Raw genomic sequence first — 18,775 nt, 5'->3', positions numbered from 1 at the left:
AGGCTGCAGTGGCAACTTCAAGAAAGGGAAGCTTGAGTCTTTTTGTCCCCCAGCAATACCCGACCTCGAATGGAAACGTTGAGAACAGAAGTGAGAAAGAATTGCTTATTTGGCACTGACGTCATCATGGCCGCCACATTTAGGTATACTGGCCCGGAGGCGTATACTGAAAATCTACAAGGCCATGCCTTAGCAACCGCGGTTGAACTCGACTGGCTGAAATGCCGCCGGCGAAGCTTTCACGTCACGCCGTGAGGAGTATTGCCTTTGGGTGTCACCCACGATAGGTTAAGTTAGGTTAGCGTAAAAGGCGTTAGGTGCGCGCCGTAATCTCACAGTGCGTGCAAAGGGCGTCGAACGTCGCTGGCGGCGTTCACTTCGCCGAGGCTGCGTCGAGTGCATATTCCACTCACTAGTAAGGAATTTAGGCAAAGTGAAATTTCGTTGCCGTTAGCGTTGGAGAATTATTATTTTGCTTACAAATCCAGAACCTGCACTTTCTCCAATGCGACTACAACGGCAGAGGGAGAAACGGAGTAGAAAATAATATTATCACACGAAATATATACATATATGCAATCGAGAAGAAAGGGAACCGAGGGGCCCGATTATTACTAATCATATTGTTAAGACGCCAACAAACAATGACACCAAGAACAACACAGGGGAAATTACTCGTGCTTACTAATTGAATTAAAGAAATGATAAGTTACTGGAAGTGAAAATAGATGAAAATACAACTGTCCGCAGTTGGGGACCGATCCCACGTCTTCGCATTACGCGTGCGATGCTCTTACCATTGAGCTACCGCGGAGCCGTCCGCATCCGCCGCCATGGTTTGTGAGTGGTGGCGCCGGCTAACACTCCCAGGGTTAGTTCTAGTAAAGTCCCTAGATAATTTTTTCTTAGGGACTTTAAGTTCTAGCCGTAAAACATAAATACCCCAGAAAGTGGATGGGAAAACGGCTCCGCGGTAGCTCAATGGTGAGAGCATCGCACGCGCAATGCGAAGACGTGGGATCGTTCCCTACCTGCGGAGAGTTGTTTTTTCATTAATTTTCATTTCCAGTAATTTATAATTTCTTTAATTCAATTAGTAAGTACAAGTAATTTCCCCTACGTTGTCCTTGGTATATATATATATATATATATATATATATATATATATATATATACCAAGGACAACGTAGGGACAACGTATATATATATATATATATATATATATATATATAATCATATCAGAAGAAGCCAACAAACAATGACACTAAGGACAACATAGGGGAAATTACTTGTACTAACTAATGGAATTAAAGAAATGATAAATTAATGGAAATGAAAGCGGATGAAAAAAACAACTGTCCGCAGGTGGGGAACGAACCCACGTCTTCGCATTACGCGTGCGATGCTCTCACCATTGAGCTACCGCGGAGCCGTTTTCCCATCCACTTTGTGGGGTATTTATGTTTTACAACTAGAATTAACCCTGGGAGTGTTAGCCAGCGCCACCCTTCCCTCGGTTCCCTTTCTTCTCGTTCGCGCGCACACACACACACACACACACACACACACACACACACACACACACACACACACACACACACACACACACACACACACACACACACACACACACATACACACACACACACATATATATATATATATATATATATATATATATATATATATGCACGTGTTTATAGGGCTTGCTGTGCCCCGCCACTGCCCGATGGTGAGAACCCGGTCAACAAAAAGATTCTCGCCGCTTCCATCACGCAGCGCTAATGGAAATAAATTCTTATTATTATATGGTTATTATTATTATTATTATTATTATTATTATTATTATTATTATTAGTAGTAGTAGTAGTAGTAGTAGTAGTAGTAGTAGTAGTAGTAGTAGTAGTAGTAGTATGGGAAACGAATCCTTTCGTCGGCGCGAGACCCGAGCCAAGAAGGGTGGGGAGGGGCCGACGGCCCCATTTCGTGCATATGCATACACAAACCCTCTTCGCAGCAAAAACTCAAATGACAGCGCGCCGCATACGCAAGCACCACGCGCGAACAAAACACATCGGCCCGACAGCTAACACAGCGCGCGCGGTTCGGCACTCGCTTTCGAAGGGCGGCGGCGGCGGCGACGGTGGTGGTGGACGCACGCGAAGCTTCGGTGATCGAGGTGGGTTCAAGCAGTCGGGCCGGGCTACACCACCGGCGCGACGGCGCCTACGCTCGGACGCTCGGCAGCGCGCGTTATCGCAACGCGAGTGAGCCGCGAACAATGACTTACTTCAGGCCGGGTTGCGCGCACCACAGACAAGAGATCGGCGTCCGTCAAAGACAGCGGGAGAAAGAGAAACGCAGCGGCGAGAAGGGTCCGGACGGCTTTCTGAAAGCCTCTCTCTTTCTAGACGACGTTGCGGCGAACTGGAAGGGATGACGGAATGAAAACACGGCCCCGATTTCAAAGATCGCCCAGAGATCCGAGAGTCGACGAGGGCGATGCCGTAGAGAGAGAGGGAGAGAGAGAGAGAGAGGGAGAAAGTTAGCTCGCCTGCACAGCTGCAGCGTCCACGCCAGCCGTGAGGAGGTGCGACGATCGAAAGAAGAAAGCGACCCGCCAGTACTGCTGTAAGGTGGTGGTGACGACACAAACGCCACGAGAGCCTCTTGAGAGAGAGAGAGAGAGAGGGCGCGAGAAAGTTTAATGGCGCTTCGGCCTCGCGGGTGAACCACTTGCGTGCGCGCACGTTTGTGTAATACAACGACAGGGACGCGCCCGCATCACCGCCTGGCGTTGGGTCTGAGTCGACGCATGAACTGAATCATAGTTGGGACTACGTGCACACGAGATCAGGCAGCCTCGTCATGTAATAAATGATTTTCAGCCCCAATGAAAAGAAAGAGACGAAAGGAAGGAGCGGTAGGGAGGCGCGCGCGCCTCGAGCGTTATAACCTCATGGAACGCGTTTTCCGGCGTCCTCCGAGCGTATCGTTGCCCGGCGGTTCCACTTCACGCTGCGCTGTTGTGGCCATGCGGTAGCCAAAAAACAAGATAAAAAAAAAGAAAAGCGGATCTATTCTGTGGTAGGCGCTCCCGGCCTTGAAACGCGCCGACGCTGCAGGGCGACGGAACGCCGCATCTGCGCTCCATGTGGTTGCACCGTAGGGCATTCGTAACTCATTGACTGCGCAAAGACGGCGCGCGCCATTCAGGGCAGCAAACAGGCAGCAGCATTTTTTTTTCTGAAACTTGGTTTAAACGAACATTCGAGGGGTAACTGCTCGCGCGCGCAGCCGACAGTGCCACCTGTCGGGCGCCGGCGTGCCACTAAAGAGGTGTAGACGCTATGCAAGCCCGTGCACCGCGCTGAGCCCAAGGACAGCAGAGCGCCGATTGTGTCCCGAGACCGAGTGGCGGCCGATCGGTTGATGGAACGGGAGCGCAAGGGCCGAAAACAATGCCCGCTGCTCCCAATGGGAAGGGACACAATGGCGGGGCCGCGGCCGGAACACTAAGCGGGCAGAAAAACCGAGTTTTTTTATACGCAAGTTTGCCAGCGACACCTCCTTGTAGGAGAAGCGAGTGCTCGCGCGAGGTCGATAAACGTATACCGAAGGACTCCGATAGAGCTGTAACGAGCGCAGAACGGCCACCGCCTTTTTTGTACACGAGTGTCGAGAACCAACGGGACGGATAAAAGGGCTGCGCTTTTGTAGGACACGTCAAACGCCGCATAGCGGCGTTACAGTTGGTGCAATGCCCGAGGCCTTTAGCGATCAGAGTGTGTCTCGGGTCGAAGTGGAGGTGGTCCGTATCGAAGCGAGATGCGAAAAACTATCGCGGAGGCGTTCCACCAGCGTTGGACTGTCGGCAACGCGCAGACACCTTCTTTGAAATGTGGTCTTACGCGTTTTGTTTCGACTTTGCGTGCCTTTAATAACGCTGGGTAACAAGAAAACACGCAGAAATATTGAGAGATGAAACGTGCCGCTCTACCTACTCTTCTTTTTTTCCCCCTCTGTAGGCAATCAGCTCAAACATCAGTGTGCTTATTTTCGAATTTTCTCTCATTCTGCTCCCACGTAGAGCATCGATGTTCACCCAGGTGCTCACCTAACACACTATAGATATGTCCGAGTCGTATACAGCAGTGGAAGAGGGGGGAAAGGGGGGTAAGGGGGGGTACAGGCAAAGACGCCTTCGCTTTAATAAATTACTGGTCATATTTCACAGCTCACTCACCAAACAGTCAAGGAGAAAAACGCCCAGTGTCCGTGCGACGAGCAATACACGAGCGGTCGGCATACAACCTGAGCGAACCATGGCGCTGTGGATGCGGTGTGTGGGCTGCCCGACGAATGAGGGCGCCAATGCATACACACGCACGCACGCACGCACGCACGCAGAAGCAGCAGCAGAGGCAGCAGCGCCTACAGCATCACGGCCAACGCCACGCCTGTACAAGTGTACGAGGGGCAGTTTAGCAGAACCGTGACGGTGGCACGTCAGCCGTGCGTCCCCGCTGATCGATTCCGTCGCACCACAGAGTCGTTAATTGATCACTGCGGCGTCCCCCCCCCCCCCCCCCCCCCCCGCCCTTTTCCCAAGGGACCGCGACCAAAGCAAAGCGCGAGATTTAGAAGGGGGGGGGGGGGGGGGGGGTTGCTTCTCGACGCGCTGTTCATTGTATGTACACATATAGGGTGTCCCAGCTAACGTTATCCAAGCTGTTGTAAGAAAATCAAGTAAAAAAAAAACAGGGTGCAAGATACAGTGAATAGACGTACGGTGATAGGTCATCTGTGACGAACGAACACCGTATGTTTTGTAATTGTATCGTGCACCGTGCTCGCTTGGTTAACGTTAGCTGGTACGCACGGTATAAACAACGAGCTCAGTCCCCGTTACTTCGACGGGGGAGGTGGTGGTGGCGGTAAAATGTTTATTTTCGTTTAGAACTGGGATCACCCTTTGACCGACGTCACATGGACGAAAGGGGAAGGCGGAAGAGGGAACCGCGACATAGTAAATTAAGGATCCAGTTGCCGCGAGCCGGCTACAGCTGAGACGAACCCCCAAAAGTGTTGGAAGCGTTGCGAACGAAAGCGAAGCGGTGTTGCGCCTATGCCTTGCTTCGTCGAAGGACAAAGTTGCGAATGAAGGACGACAGACAGGTGAATGCCAAGAGATTACCAAGACTTGAAAAACTTCCTGTTGACATCTACGTAAGCATTACGTCAATGCGTAGTGTTTGGTGTTATTGGTTGTTGTTGTTGTTATAACCACGCATGCAGTGACTAAAGTTGGCGTAAAAGAAGTTAATTGAAGAGCGACACATAGCCAGTGGCACGTAACCCTATAGATGCACCAGAGGCGCATCGGCCCACTTTTTTTAGACTGCACTATCGTCGAGATTGGCGAAGAAAACGGGCGGATAACCGGCTATATATAGATATCCGTGACAGAAAACTGGGTTTAACTCGACAAGAATGCTTCGCATTGCAATTCTGGGGGTGTGGTGGAGGGCTCTGAATTAATAGAGCTCCAGTGGTGCTACCTTTCGTTTTCCTGACAGACTCCTTGAAGCGTGATGTGTTACACGATGCATACCTCACTTTCACATAATTAACCACCCTTTTATCCCACTTTGACGCAAACGATGAGCTATATATATGCAAATATACTTGCGGAGGAGGCAACACAGCCATAACGCGGGGCCAGGCTCCGCAATTCGATAGCAGCGGTGCAGCTCTCGGTGCAGTAAACTGGTGCAGCGGCGCCAAAGAGCGAAGAAAAGAAAGCAATATTGGGAAAGAAAAGAAGCATCTCGCGGACGACGGAGACAAGCGCGCAAGCACCCTTCGTCAGCTGCTCGCGAAGCTCGTCTTCGTAATGTGCAGCCCTCGCTCTATATTTGCCTCTTCCACCGCAAGTATGCCTTTTTCTTTGCCGCGTTATTCGTGTCGAGACCGCAGCATTAGGCGACATTATAACGCTTTCGCAGTGCGGCAGACGCCATTATATCTCGATAAAGCCGGCGCCTCGCGAGGCCCGGTTTGACAAAGGCGCGGCCCTCTCTGCAATGGCAGATAAGCCTCGCTCCCCACTCCTCGAAGCCGACAGAGGTCTTCGTCCTGCCTATCAGCGTACGTAGGTATGTCGGTGCGCAAACAGTGCGCCGCCACCGCGAAGTCGACGACGACAACGGGCTGCCCAGCGAAAGTGCACGAGCGAACGAGCCGGTTTCGCGGCGAAAGAGTTGCGACCGAGGACCAAGGGCCTCCTCCGAAATGGGTGCCAGACAGGCGCGAAATTGTTTCGCTGCTTCACAGAGAGAAATCTTCCAGTAAGTTATTCTGCTTGGCAGTGTGAAGAAAAAAAAATTGTCGCAGTTTCACCCGAAAGTCGAAGCATCAATTGCAACTTAGTAGAGAGATATATGCGGAATAAGGATAGTAGTTTTATCAGCTGTATAAACTTGGACATGCAGCAGCACCGGCAACGCGCAGAACTACATGTTGTCGACGCCGTCGCCGTTTTGCCCGGGTTCGCACCGAACGTGCGCGGCGTTGGTGACTATTGCCAGGGCCTCTGGGGGCGGCCCGGAGGTTTTCGACGAGATCAGAACGGGAAACTCGTCGAGCAGCGTCGGAGGTCTTTACCTCCTTCTCACCTCGCAACGTATTTATATAAATACGCATTTGGTGCCGCCGCTAAACGTCGCCTCCCCGCCCTCCCCGCCCTCCCGTGCCCCCCCCCCCCAACGGTTTTTTTGTGCGACGGAAGAAGTCGCGTTTGCTCGTCAACGGCGTTTGCATCGCCGTTGACGTCATACGGAACCTCACGGCGACGGCGACGACGACGGCGCCGACGGCAGAAATCCTCTTTGAGTGTCCACATAATTGCTATCGCAATAAAAAGCAAGCCAGTGTTACACGTTTGTAAAACGTGAAGATGAAAGCCTGCCAGCTATGGAAGACGACGACGACGAAAGCGCGAGCGGTGGCACGAGCACGTCTCTGTGACCACATGACGTGTGCAATCAGGCACGCACTTTAAAGGCACACCTTCAGTAAGCCACAACCGCGGATGCAGCCGTGGCTTCAGGGAAGCATGCTCGCCTCGCACCTCGGAGGTTCCCGTAACTTCCTGTCTTGACCCTCAGAGCTTTCTGTACCATCATGTACTTCAATTCGCAGCATGACCTCAGAGAGCGGCCTTGACTTGCCATTCGATATCGCGTATATGCCTTGCTTCGAATATTGCAGTTTGGCCAAAAAAAAAGGAAAAATATCGGCAGAGACACTAAAGACTGCTTGCGTGTGGGAATGCGAAAGCACTATACCGTTTGCAGACCTCGGAATGTCATGAACACAATCATGACGTGGCGCCACTACCTCCGCATCGTCTGCGCCCTGAAGTCCCCAATGACGCACGCACTACGCACATCTTTAGTAAGCCAGAACCGTGCAGCCGCCCTGGCGTCGGGAAAGCGTGCTCGTCTCGCTCCCCGGAGGTCAGGGTTCGAATCTCACCCAGACCGAAACCTACCAAATTTCAAAGCGAATCATTTACTTTGTCTGCAGGAACCAGCCTGAGAAGTGCGACGTCAATACGAGCATTTTTAAGGAGAAAGCCTTGGATCTCTATGTTTCAAAGTCGCGTTGTGAGGTACAGAAAGTCACGTGACCCAAGGAAGACCAGAAGCGAACCAAAGCAGCTTAATTACAGTATGATTTACAAGACACTCGCCTTCGCGTCTCTTAGGCGATATAGCTAAGGACACCTTGAGCAATTGTTTGACCGTGTTTTACTATTTGCGCCGTCGGCCATTTTTGGTACCATCTTTCGGTCACGCCGACGCCGACAGATTTTCGCGTAATGGGGCATATAATGCTTCTGCATTAAAAAAGAAAAGAAAGACTCAGTTGTGCGTCTCGGGCTTCGCTCGCTTAACTGTCAAGGCAATATCACCTGCCGTGTTCCTTCGAAAAAAAAAAAAAAGAAAACAAAAGGAAAATCTCCGTATCGGAGCAAGGGACATGCTTCCGGGGTCCAAGACTTCCAACGGCGCATAAGCGCAGTGCGTCGCAGGGAAGCGAGACGAAAAGGCTGCGGAACGCGAGGGGGAGGTCCTTTGATACGCCGGCAGCGCGGCAAATCGCGCGATATCCGCGAACTACACACCCCATCGACGAGCGATCGAGACGACCGGCCACGGCTTCGGCAGCGTGATAGGCACGGATGATGCAGGCACGTACGTACTTCTCGTCGCCCCTCGGGCCAGAGAGTGACCTCCGGAAGGAGCCGATGGAATGCCGGCGATGCATCGATATACGGCGCGTCCCTTGTTCTATCGATAAGCGCGGAGCAGTGCATCATCTCGACCCAACGCGGCGGACACATCGTGAGAAGGCGGGGACCGTCGGCACCGTCGCTACATGCATTACGAGGGCCAGACAACAATGCACGACTCGGTGTCCGGATACACGCCGCGTACGCGGAGATCATCGCCGGTCGAGAAAATATTGCCCGCTGGCGTACACTTCCGGTACTCTGCCCCGTCACCCGAAATGACAAGAGTTATTCCGGCGCTGTGGTCTGTGAGCAACGGTATAACCCGGATATATCGAACCCGCATATACCGAATTATCATGTAGATAGATCAGCTGCGAAATCCCCTTGAAAATTTCTGTATAACATTTTTATTTGATATATCGAATTACCTATATATCGAACTTAAAAATTCGATATATATCCGGGTTCGACTGTATGTGAACGGCGTTACGATCGGCACAATGTTATAGTGTGCAACAAAAGTCGTAAGTCGGTTTGAACGCGCGAACACGGCCGCCGCGGCGGTTCCGTGCCATGTGGCGAAGTTCCAAAGTATATTTGGACCTTTCGTTTCTTTCGAAATTCAAATTTTATTTCCCTGAAAGGGGCTGTCGAGACAGAGTCGAAGCCGATGTCGTGTGAAACGCTAATTCCCGTATTCTATAGAAGGTTCATCCATTTTGACAAGCCACCTCGACTAAATGATGATGATGATGATGATGATGATGATGACGATTTCTCTGTAAAGCCTGTGTGAGCTACTTACGTTTTACCATATTATAATGTACCATTCTGTTTATCCGTGCTTCAGCTCGTAGCAAAGGTATCCCCACACCCGTGACAATCCGGTCCCCATAACTTCCCACTTTCTTTTTCTAAAGGAATGCTCTAATCAACTATTTGCTTATATCCACCGCTAACTAGTTAATTAACGCTCGTATTAGCTTTGGACCCCAGCGATTCTGAAATCTGGACGCTACCTACTGTTCTAGTTAGTTGAATTTCTGCGAAATCCATTAAAATGTGTTGAGTCGTGCCCAGATTTCTTGTGCAGCCCACACAGGTCTCACCTTGCTTCTATATTTGTTCTGTCCTCGGGCAACCAGCTCGGGCATAATAGTTATTTGACTGAACCAAATAGTTAGGTTAGTTGGCGCAAGAAGCTTGCGCTCGAGCAAAACCCAAGCAGATTTCGGGTTCTTGGTATATGCAAGCCACTTGCGTGCCCTCAACTATATGAACCTTGGTCCCAACCGACGTCGGAACGAACTGCTTTAAAGGCGCTAGTGTGCTTTTTAAAAGAAACGGGACTCATTGAAAAACTATAGAATGTGCGAATTGATGCGTTCCTTTTTTTTTTCTTTTCTTTTTCTTTTTTAGACTTCTCTTGTTTTATCATCTTTTCTGCCCTTACCCCATACCCCAGAGCAGAGTAGCTAACCGGACACTTAATCTGGCTAACCCAAGGAGGTTTTTAAACCTCCTTGGGCTAACCTGCTTTTCACCCCTTGTTTTCTGTCTCGCTCCATCTCAACTATAAAGCTCACAGACACAATCACTACATTACACAGCGATTACTGAGCGAAAGTTTACTATAGAAAGGTGCTCCTGGCGTCTATACGTGAATGTACCGGAGTAAAAGCGTATATATTCATCAATCACCGAGGGGTGTTAATGAAGCGCACCGTCTTCTTCGGCCGAGAGGAGGCGCTGTGCGCGCTCTTATTGTAGAATAGTGGTATAGAGTTTCGAGGGGGGACCCGTTCGAGAATGAAGGGGTAAGGCTGCAGCGCGATATCAACGAACTATAACGATCCTCGCCTCCGCTCACTTACGTGGACATATCCGGGTGTTCTCGGAGACACGCCCTGCGACACATTCGACCAAGGCGACGTCTCAGTGTATAGCGGAAACGCGTATGGCAGCCTGTCACGCTAACACGTTCGTTCCGCTGTATTATAGAGAGAGGAGGGAGGGGGGGGGGAGGGGGCTGGCTCGACCGCGAAAGCGAGGTCGAAACGATGGTGGCCTCCGCGGGGATTTCGCGCTTTCTTAATCTCGTTTCGGAGCGCACATCGAAGCGAACTCGAAGATATCGGTTCGAACTAATGGTATCGGGAGGACAGTCAGCGCAATTTACCTGTCGATAAGAGACAGAAATGAAGAAAAGCAAAAGCGCATATTGCGTGGTGTGTGACAGTTTCCTACAAAAATCACTAGTCTGCAGGCGCTGCGATCGTTCAAGCTACATTATGGGAATGATGGCTACATATATGGCGGTGGAATTGTCTAATCTTCGTGCTTGTGGATTCAGCCCGTTCTCGTGGCGTTATTTATTACGCTTTGTGTTTCCATATTTCCAAGCGACGGCAGCTTTCTAAACGCATAAAGGCGAGAAAGTGTCTGCGTATACGTGAATAATCATTGTGAGTTGTTGCATTCATAACGCAGTATTGTGTAGAATATGATCAGTTTTGCGAATTTGCAAGGCTCTTTGCAAGACCGATAAGACGAAGCCGAGGCAAATAAACGCATACTGTCCATCATTTCCATTCGCTGAACCACCGCTAGAAGCTTCCGTCGCCAGTACTGCGCCAAAGTTCCCTCTAATAATTTTTTACAGGAGACTTCTCCACTCTGTCCGCCAAGACCACGTTAGCCCAGACCTGTGAAGGGGAGGGGGATGTGGGGGGGGGGGGGGGGGCTATTCTGTGTAAATGTCCAATTAGTGGACATGTCCAATTCGTCCGCTACTAAAGTGCTGATTGGCTGGGGGCGCCTGTCTCCTTCTCACACGTACCCCAGCCCAGCCAATCAGAACTTCAGCGGCAGACCAAATGGACGTGTATATACAGTGTCCCTGGGCTCTTTTGGCGAGATAAACCTTTGTATCTCTCTCTGCTGCTGCTGCGTGACGAGTGCGCCGTTCGAGACTGACGTTTACGTCACGCCCTGCCGTAACGATATTTTTGTTTCCTTCTTTTTTCTCTCTCTCTCACCTCGCGTGACACTCGCCGCCGAGCCGTCGATAACAGAGCGCGTGGATGGAGCGCGTGACAGGGACCGCGGTGTCAATACACGGCGTGCGGGACGACGAATGCCCACTCTCACGTACGGGCACGCAAGAAACCGATCCCGTCCGACACGGGACCGTTCCGCAGTATAACACGACCGTTCACTCGCATATGGCGTCGACGCGAATGGCTGAGTGCTAGCTCAGCCATCCGCAGAACCGCTCTAGCGTCGCAGGTGGCTTAGAATGATGGATTTGTGGCCGCGCGTCCCGTTCAGGTGGTGTCGACGGACACAAGGCGAGACGGTTACGAAACCTGCACGTGCACGTCGGAGCGGGACGCGCGCTATATCCACTGCGCTACGTGTGGATAGCGCTATCCACTGCGTCTGGCAAAATGAGGCAATGTTTACACTGTAAAACAATTTACACCCTTAAGAGCGGTAAAGGGTGTAAACGTGTCTTTAACTCTCACCCTAAGATAAAGTGTGTAAATGTTTACACCATTTTATCACTTATAGCGCTGCGAAGCCTCCCGGATTTCGCTGACCGTAAGTATACTAATTAAATATCAATTAAAAAAATCTACTGTCTTACCGGCCAGCCAGAACCACGATCTGATTATGAGGCACGCCGTAGTGGAGGACGCAGGTTTGATTTTGACCACCTGTGGTTCTTGAACGTGCACCTAAACATAAGTGCGTACACGAGCGTTTTCGCGTTTTTGGCGCATAGAAATGCGGCCGCCACAGTCGGGATCGAACACGCGACCTCGAGCTTAGCACAGCGCTCAGCCGTATACCCACTAAGCTATATACCTCGGCGGGTACTGACCGCAGCAGCTGCTGATGTCCTGCCGAATGGCTCCCACGCTGGACAGTGCTCATAATAACGAATCGGCTTTTGCTTGCATCTCTACTAGTACGCCTACAGATGTGCAGGTGGCGCGGCTGTTCGTTACGGAATTATTAAACGAAGCAACGAAAGCTATACTTTAATGTTCTCGCTCCACCAATGACACGCCTTCAAGCGTGTCATTCCTTTATTAAATTTAGCGAGTAGGTTTTATTTGGCTCTTTCTCCCGTCTACGTGGTCGGAGGAGCACGTGGCCTGAATCGCGCGCGTACCTCTCCCCTGCCAACGACAACTATAGTGCTCTCACCCGAGAGCTTGAGATGCTGCGGTCAGTGGTGGCTGCGTCGCATTTCTCCGCCGCCTTGGCTGACGCGCTTTCTCATTCTCGTCGATGTGCAACGTTTCGACTTTCCGCCTCGCCACCGCTTCGTATTGACAGCGACTCCCACAATGCATGGTATCTGCATACTTTTTTTAGAGCGCAGCCCCTAGGCGCCAGCTACAGCAGCGACCGTCGCCGTTGTACCTCGTAACCGAGCGAACGAGCACAGCGAATTGTGAAAGCGAACGCGGAGCGCAGCGGGAGATTAAAGATGGCGATAGCGAAGAGGGCGCGAGGAAGAAAGCGGAGGAGGAGCGTATGGCGAAAGCGTGAGAAGAAAGGCGTAGTGCCGCGCAAGACTGGCTTTGCGGCGACGATGGTTACGAGATGGCGCCAGAGTAGCGCGCGCGTCGTCTGTATGGAAACAAAGCGCTGAATGAGCGGAGGTAGCTGTCTGCGGCGGCTGCTCCCACGCGTGTGTCACGCACGCGCTGCCTCTCGCGATCTCCCGACTAGCGAGGCAGTCGCGTCACACTTCGCTCCGTTTGCAGCGTGCCGCACGAAACAGATTGTCAGCGCCAGCCAATATATCGCGAAATGAAAACGCGTATAGAGAGCTGCGCTCAAATTTTGCATTAGGGAATCGTAATCGTAACACGGACCAACATAATATTGTTATTTAGAGTCTAGTACTTTCACTAGAATGGTTGCCAAGATAATGAAAGCGCAGTATAGAGGACGGCAGAAAACTAGATGGGGTGATGAAATTAGGAAATCTGCAGGTAGAAATTGGAATCAGCTAGCGCAAGGATAGGGGTAACTGGAGATCGCAGGGAGAGGCCGTCCTCCTGCAGTGGACATAAATATAGGCTGATGATGATGATGACATTCACTAGGCCGAGCGAAAGAGTTAGTCGAATAGGAGAGGACGAATACGAGCGAGACGGGCAAGAGGGGAGAGGTGAACGAACCCGAGGGAGACGCGCGGCGTGACACGACCGAGCAACAAGAAAAGACCGTCGCCGCGCCAAGCGCAGGATGATGTCGTCCGCCGCGCGCAGCCGACTGCACACAGATGGCGAAATGCGGCGCGCGGGACGCCGGCAGCGTCATCACAGGGGCGCGCAGGTTGCACGCATCACGTCGCAGCATGGGACACCCGCCGACTGCACCCACCGGCATCGTCGTCGCCGGCTGAGCGTGAACGATCGCGCGCGGCTTCTGCGGGCAGCTGCTGTTGTCCGCGGGCGCACGATATCGGTGACCGACGCGTGGCGAGGAGGGAGGGGGGGGGGGGGGATGCAAGAAGAAACCGCAGGGTTCAGCGACCGGCGATCCCCCACAGCGTGCAATCGCGCAACTGCGAAGCAATCTCTAAAGGCTCATTCACACTATAGGCCGACACGACACCGATTTTGGTCTGCCGACCGTTGGCCGACAGCGTTCTTCCTCCCTTTAAACTGCAGGCCACAGCGTTTTCCGTCCTGTATAAACTGCTGTCGTCCACAGTCGGCAGAGGCTGTCGTCTCGGCTTAGTGTGAATGAGCTTTAAGTTAGGGTGATGCTTGCCGACAGACAGCGCACCACTAACCACAAAACACAAAATAAGTGTATGCTATAGACAAGCTTCACGTCTGTAAACGAGGGAAACATATGACGTTTCCGGCATGGGCACAATAATAGTTAAAGAAAGATAAGGCAGTTTGCTATTTCTCGTCAAGCCAATTCAATTTGCATCCGCAATAACCTGCGGCGTAGGTCGTTTTTTTTCTTTCTGTACGGCGATAAGAGGCCCAGGACCAATAAAATCGCGCGCGCCTGCCAGAACCAACAGATATGCGGTATAGGAAACGGTAGGCAGCTATCTGTGTGACGTCATGGCCTGGATAGCAGGTCTATACAACTCGTCTAATCTTCAACATTAGCAACTTTCCTCTACAGGGAGGCGCGAATGTCGCGCGATCTGCGAATCACCCGCTCGACGAAAAATCTCAGCAATCAATTACGCTTCAATGTCTCACCTCAGTCAAATATATTGGCGCAGAAGAAAAACAGAAAGCAAGAACGACAGGAAAACGTAGAAATACTGCGTAAAAAATGCAAAGTTGACGCGAGTTGCCACCCATCGCTGACACCAAATAAATCCCACCGCTACCACCAAACCAAGCGTAACGCAAACAGACGCCGTCTGCGCTGGGATTTCATTTCCGGTACAGTTTCTTGCGAGCCCGCCATCGCTTCGTTTCTTCTTCCTTCAACTGCATACGCCCGTTGTCCTATTCGTCCGTTACAACATGTTCTCATAATGTACCAGCCGCCGTCACAATAAGCACGAACAATGAAACCTGAACAATGAAAAGAAAGTCCTTTCATCTGAAGCCCCACAGATCGAGCGGGAACATCGCTTCTCGCAATCCCGGGTTACGGAGCTTCAGGCATGCCGCGGAATACCTGAGACACGGGCCAGGCAACCACAACTCGGCGCACCACACAAAAGTGACTGACTGCACGCACAGGGTCCGCGCCTCATGGGGCCTGACCATGGCAGCGCGTGACCTCGCCCCCGAAAGCGCAGTCATATATGGACTCCGTCTACACAAGTCACCGTCAGTTTTCTTATTTATCAAATGTGAAAAATGCGAAGCTCGGTCACAGGTAGGGCCGGCGATACCAAGAGAGAGAGATAGAGAGAGAAAGGTAAGGCAGGAATGTTAACCAGTCAAGAGTCCGGTTGGCTACCCTACGCTGGGAGAAGGGAGAGAGGGGGATGAGGTAGAGAGACGTGCGAGAACAGCACTACAACGACAAAGGCGCTCGCACAAGCCAGACGTTCTCAGAAAGCACAAAAGTGCCTTCACTGCCTTCTGAGACGACAATCGGTGGGCACGGTGTTCTAGTACTGTCTGTTCACTCGGAGTACGATAATCTAGTTTCCTGAATACCAAATTTACAGGGGAAGAAAGCAAGATGAATTAATTTAACCCCCTAAGAAAAGATAATAAAAAAGCGAAGCACTATCAAAAGTCTTTAACAAAATGGCGAGGCACTATAGCAGAGCAAGTCCGTATACATAGCGGAAGAAAATAAAGAATTAGGAATGTTATCAGACTACAAGAATAACACGAGCATGAAGAAATAATGAGAAAGTAGCATACATTCCAAATACACATTAACTACTGTAGTTAAGAAATTCATCAATTCTCTGTCTAGGAGAAAATCTCGCCGAGTGCGCCAACGATTCTTCGCAACGCCGCTCAAGAGAGAGAGAGAATAGGAGATGAAAAGCAGCGAGGTTAAACCACAGAGTTTTAAACAGTCCGGCTGGCTAGCAATGGAGGGAAGAGGAGATGGCAGAAAAGACGAGAAATATAATGTGGAATGATAATTGAGGATCATGACAACTATTTACAGTCATTCATACAGTCCCGATGCTTTTCCAACACACACACACACACGCACGCACACAACACACACACACACACACACACACACACACACACACACACACACACACACACACACACACACACACACACACACACACACACACACACACACACACACACACACACACACACACACACACACACACACACACACACACACATACACACACACACACACACACATACACACACACACACACACACACACTAGAACTTTCAAAGCCGCTCATGATTTGAAAAGCAGCTGGAAGGTGCACGAAGCCACTATGAGTAATATGCGCTTAAACAAAAGGGTACAGACGCAAGCGCTCGTGTGCGTAAGAATTCATTAGTTTACCCGCATAACACCTGCTTCTCGCTGTTAGGCAACGAATTTTGTCGAGCTGCCATTCTTGTTCGAAAAGCCGTCTCCACACGAGCGACCCGCGCGGAGACAAAGTCAGTCGAGCAACCCCAGTGGGGGGAGCCCAACTCACGGCGGCAAGCTTGAACCAAAGGAATGGTAATTAGAAGAACAGAACGAAAAAAACAAAACGGTAAAAGAAACGGGAGGAAAAGGGAGAACGCCGGGCCGCAGGTATAACAATCACCTCGGCGTGTTTCCGCCAGCCGTGAGAAACCGAAATCCGGCCCCAAAGCGGCTTTGATTCAGTTCAGCCGAGCCGGCGACCGAGCACCGGGGAGCCAGAAAATTAGGAGGGTCGCCATGGGAGCCGTTAATGAACGGCGCCGGCAGCGTGAGCCCATAAGAGAGAGAGAGAGAGAGAGACAGAGACCGAGGACGAGGCGGCCAGCCGGCCGGCAGCGCGAGAGCCGCCCCGCAGCCTCAACCCCCTCAGGATGGGATACTATACCGTATTTACTCGCGCAACACCCAGTCGCGGAGCGACCGGTAATTCCAAACAGCCCAGTCGTCTTCAGGAGCGCACTGCTCGGCTTTTTTTCAAGACGGTTGGGCTCTGCGACCGGCCTCTGACAACGCGAGGAACGCTGTTACCAGTGCGCGCGCATCGCTTGTTAGCCCCTTGTCGTTTTTTATTGGGATAGCAAATATATGGACACTCCAAAGCGGATATCTGCCGTCGTCCGTCGCCGTGAGGTTCCGTATGACGTCAACGGCGATGAAATCGTCGCCGCGCTCCGGACGCTGTATGTGCGAGTGAAAGGGCGCAAGGGACGCGCGCTTTCACGGGGAGCGAACTCACGGCGGAGAGCAAACGCGCATTCTGCGCCGTGCTCCCTCAAGGGCTGCAGGATTAAGCGTCTCTTTCCTCCTTTACAATCACCATATAGAGAGCCAACGCGACTTCTTCCGTCGCGCGAAATGCCGTGGGGGGAGGGGAGGGAGGGAGCTAGGGGAGGCGACGTTTAGTTGCGGCACCAAATGCGTATTTATATAAAAACGTTGCGGGGCGAGAAGGTGGGTAAGATTTCCGACGCTGCTCGACGAGTGTCCCATTCTGATCTCGTCGAAAACCCCCGAGCCGCCCCCAGAGGCACCGGCAACAGTCACCAACGTCGCACGTGTTCGGTGCGAACGCGGGCAAAACGCCGACGGCGTCGACAACAGTTCTGCGCGTTGCTGGTGCTGCGGCATGTCCAAGTTTATACAGCTGATAAAACTACTATCCTTACTCCGTATAGCTCTCTTCTAATTTGCTATCGCAATTGATGCTTCGCCTTTCGGGTGAAACTGCGACAACTTTTTCGTTTCCTGCCCACTTCCTGCAGTGTAGGGTATAGCAAAAAAAGGTGCAACCTGGTTAACCTCATTGCTTTTACTTTTCTTTTCTCGGTAACACCTGACCTCATCGCATCACACCCGCATCCCCAACTTCTGAGGTGAGAAAACTTTGAAGGTAGAGGAGAAGGAACACTCGCCAAAAATAGGAGGAATATGGGGAAATAAGAGATAATTATTCTCTATTGTTAATAAAGAATATTATTTTGCTTATTTAGGGCAGTGTTTGTTTCCTCTCGCTTACGAATGTGTTCCCCTCGCCACTATACATTCCGTCGAACACTCGAGTAGGCCAAAAAAATTTAAGAAGGTTTAACCAGAGGTGGGATTCTGATGACATGGCGTTCTTTATAACACTTGATACATTGGCTAAAAGTTCTAAGGTTGCCGGAATATCTAACCCGCACGGACGGCACCGAGGACGACTATCTATCTTTGGCATGCGCCGAACAGGTTACATTCAGGGCGACTGCGATAAAGAATGACCCCGCCGTGGTTGCTCAGTGGCTATGGTGTTGGGCTGCTGAGCACGAGGTTGCGATAAAGAATGAAGCGGGATTGGATCAGTGGTCGTTCACATGTATCAGACGCGGGGCGATCACATATACTTGCAGTGTGTAGCTGGTGTTAGTATCACTCTGTACCTCATTCGCCACGTCGGCGGTTTTAGCGGGCAGTCTCACGTCCGACTCGTGTAACAGCTGCACCCCGCCAAGATAGCGAAAAAAAAAAAAAAAAGCATGGGTCTTACCGTGAGTAAATACGGTACCATGGCGCCGGAATGCGCGGCCGCCCGGAAAGCTCCTCACGGCCCGTGCGTTCGTGCGGTTGGCGCGCGCGCACGCGCGTGCGAAAGGGAAAGCGGCACGTAATCACCTCTCTCTCTCTCTCTCGTTGACATTCGCCGGAGGGAGGAGGAGGAGGAGGGGAGTTCACTTTCGAAAATTAAGCGGCTCGGATCAGACACCGAGAGGCCTCCAATTATGCAACGCGCCGAAACCACGGGCAAACACCGAGCTCCCCCCTTACCCCCCCCCCCCCCCCCCCAATGAAAAA

General features: G+C 51.4%; 1 protein-coding gene and 2 non-coding genes across 5 annotated transcripts in view; 1 reads left to right on the top strand and 2 right to left on the bottom strand.

Moving 5' to 3' along the window:
• The window catches only part of LOC119433870 (protein O-linked-mannose beta-1,2-N-acetylglucosaminyltransferase 1), a 282,201-nt gene that overhangs the window by 137,797 nt on the left and 125,629 nt on the right, over positions 1-18,775 (bottom strand). The gene's annotated exons all lie outside the window — the stretch shown is intronic.
• Positions 968-1,039, top strand: Trnaa-cgc (transfer RNA alanine (anticodon CGC)). Its single transcript has one exon. It is a non-coding gene; the product is annotated as a tRNA-Ala (tRNA).
• On the bottom strand, positions 1,358-1,429 carry Trnat-cgu (transfer RNA threonine (anticodon CGU)). Its single transcript has one exon. It is a non-coding gene; the product is annotated as a tRNA-Thr (tRNA).

The sequence above is a fragment of the Dermacentor silvarum genome, chromosome 11 (genome assembly GCF_013339745.2).
Source record: "Dermacentor silvarum isolate Dsil-2018 chromosome 11, BIME_Dsil_1.4, whole genome shotgun sequence".
Lineage (NCBI taxonomy): Eukaryota > Metazoa > Arthropoda > Arachnida > Ixodida > Ixodidae > Dermacentor > Dermacentor silvarum.
Note: the sequence above shows the minus strand (reverse complement) of the source record. Positions and strands in the feature narration are given on the sequence as shown.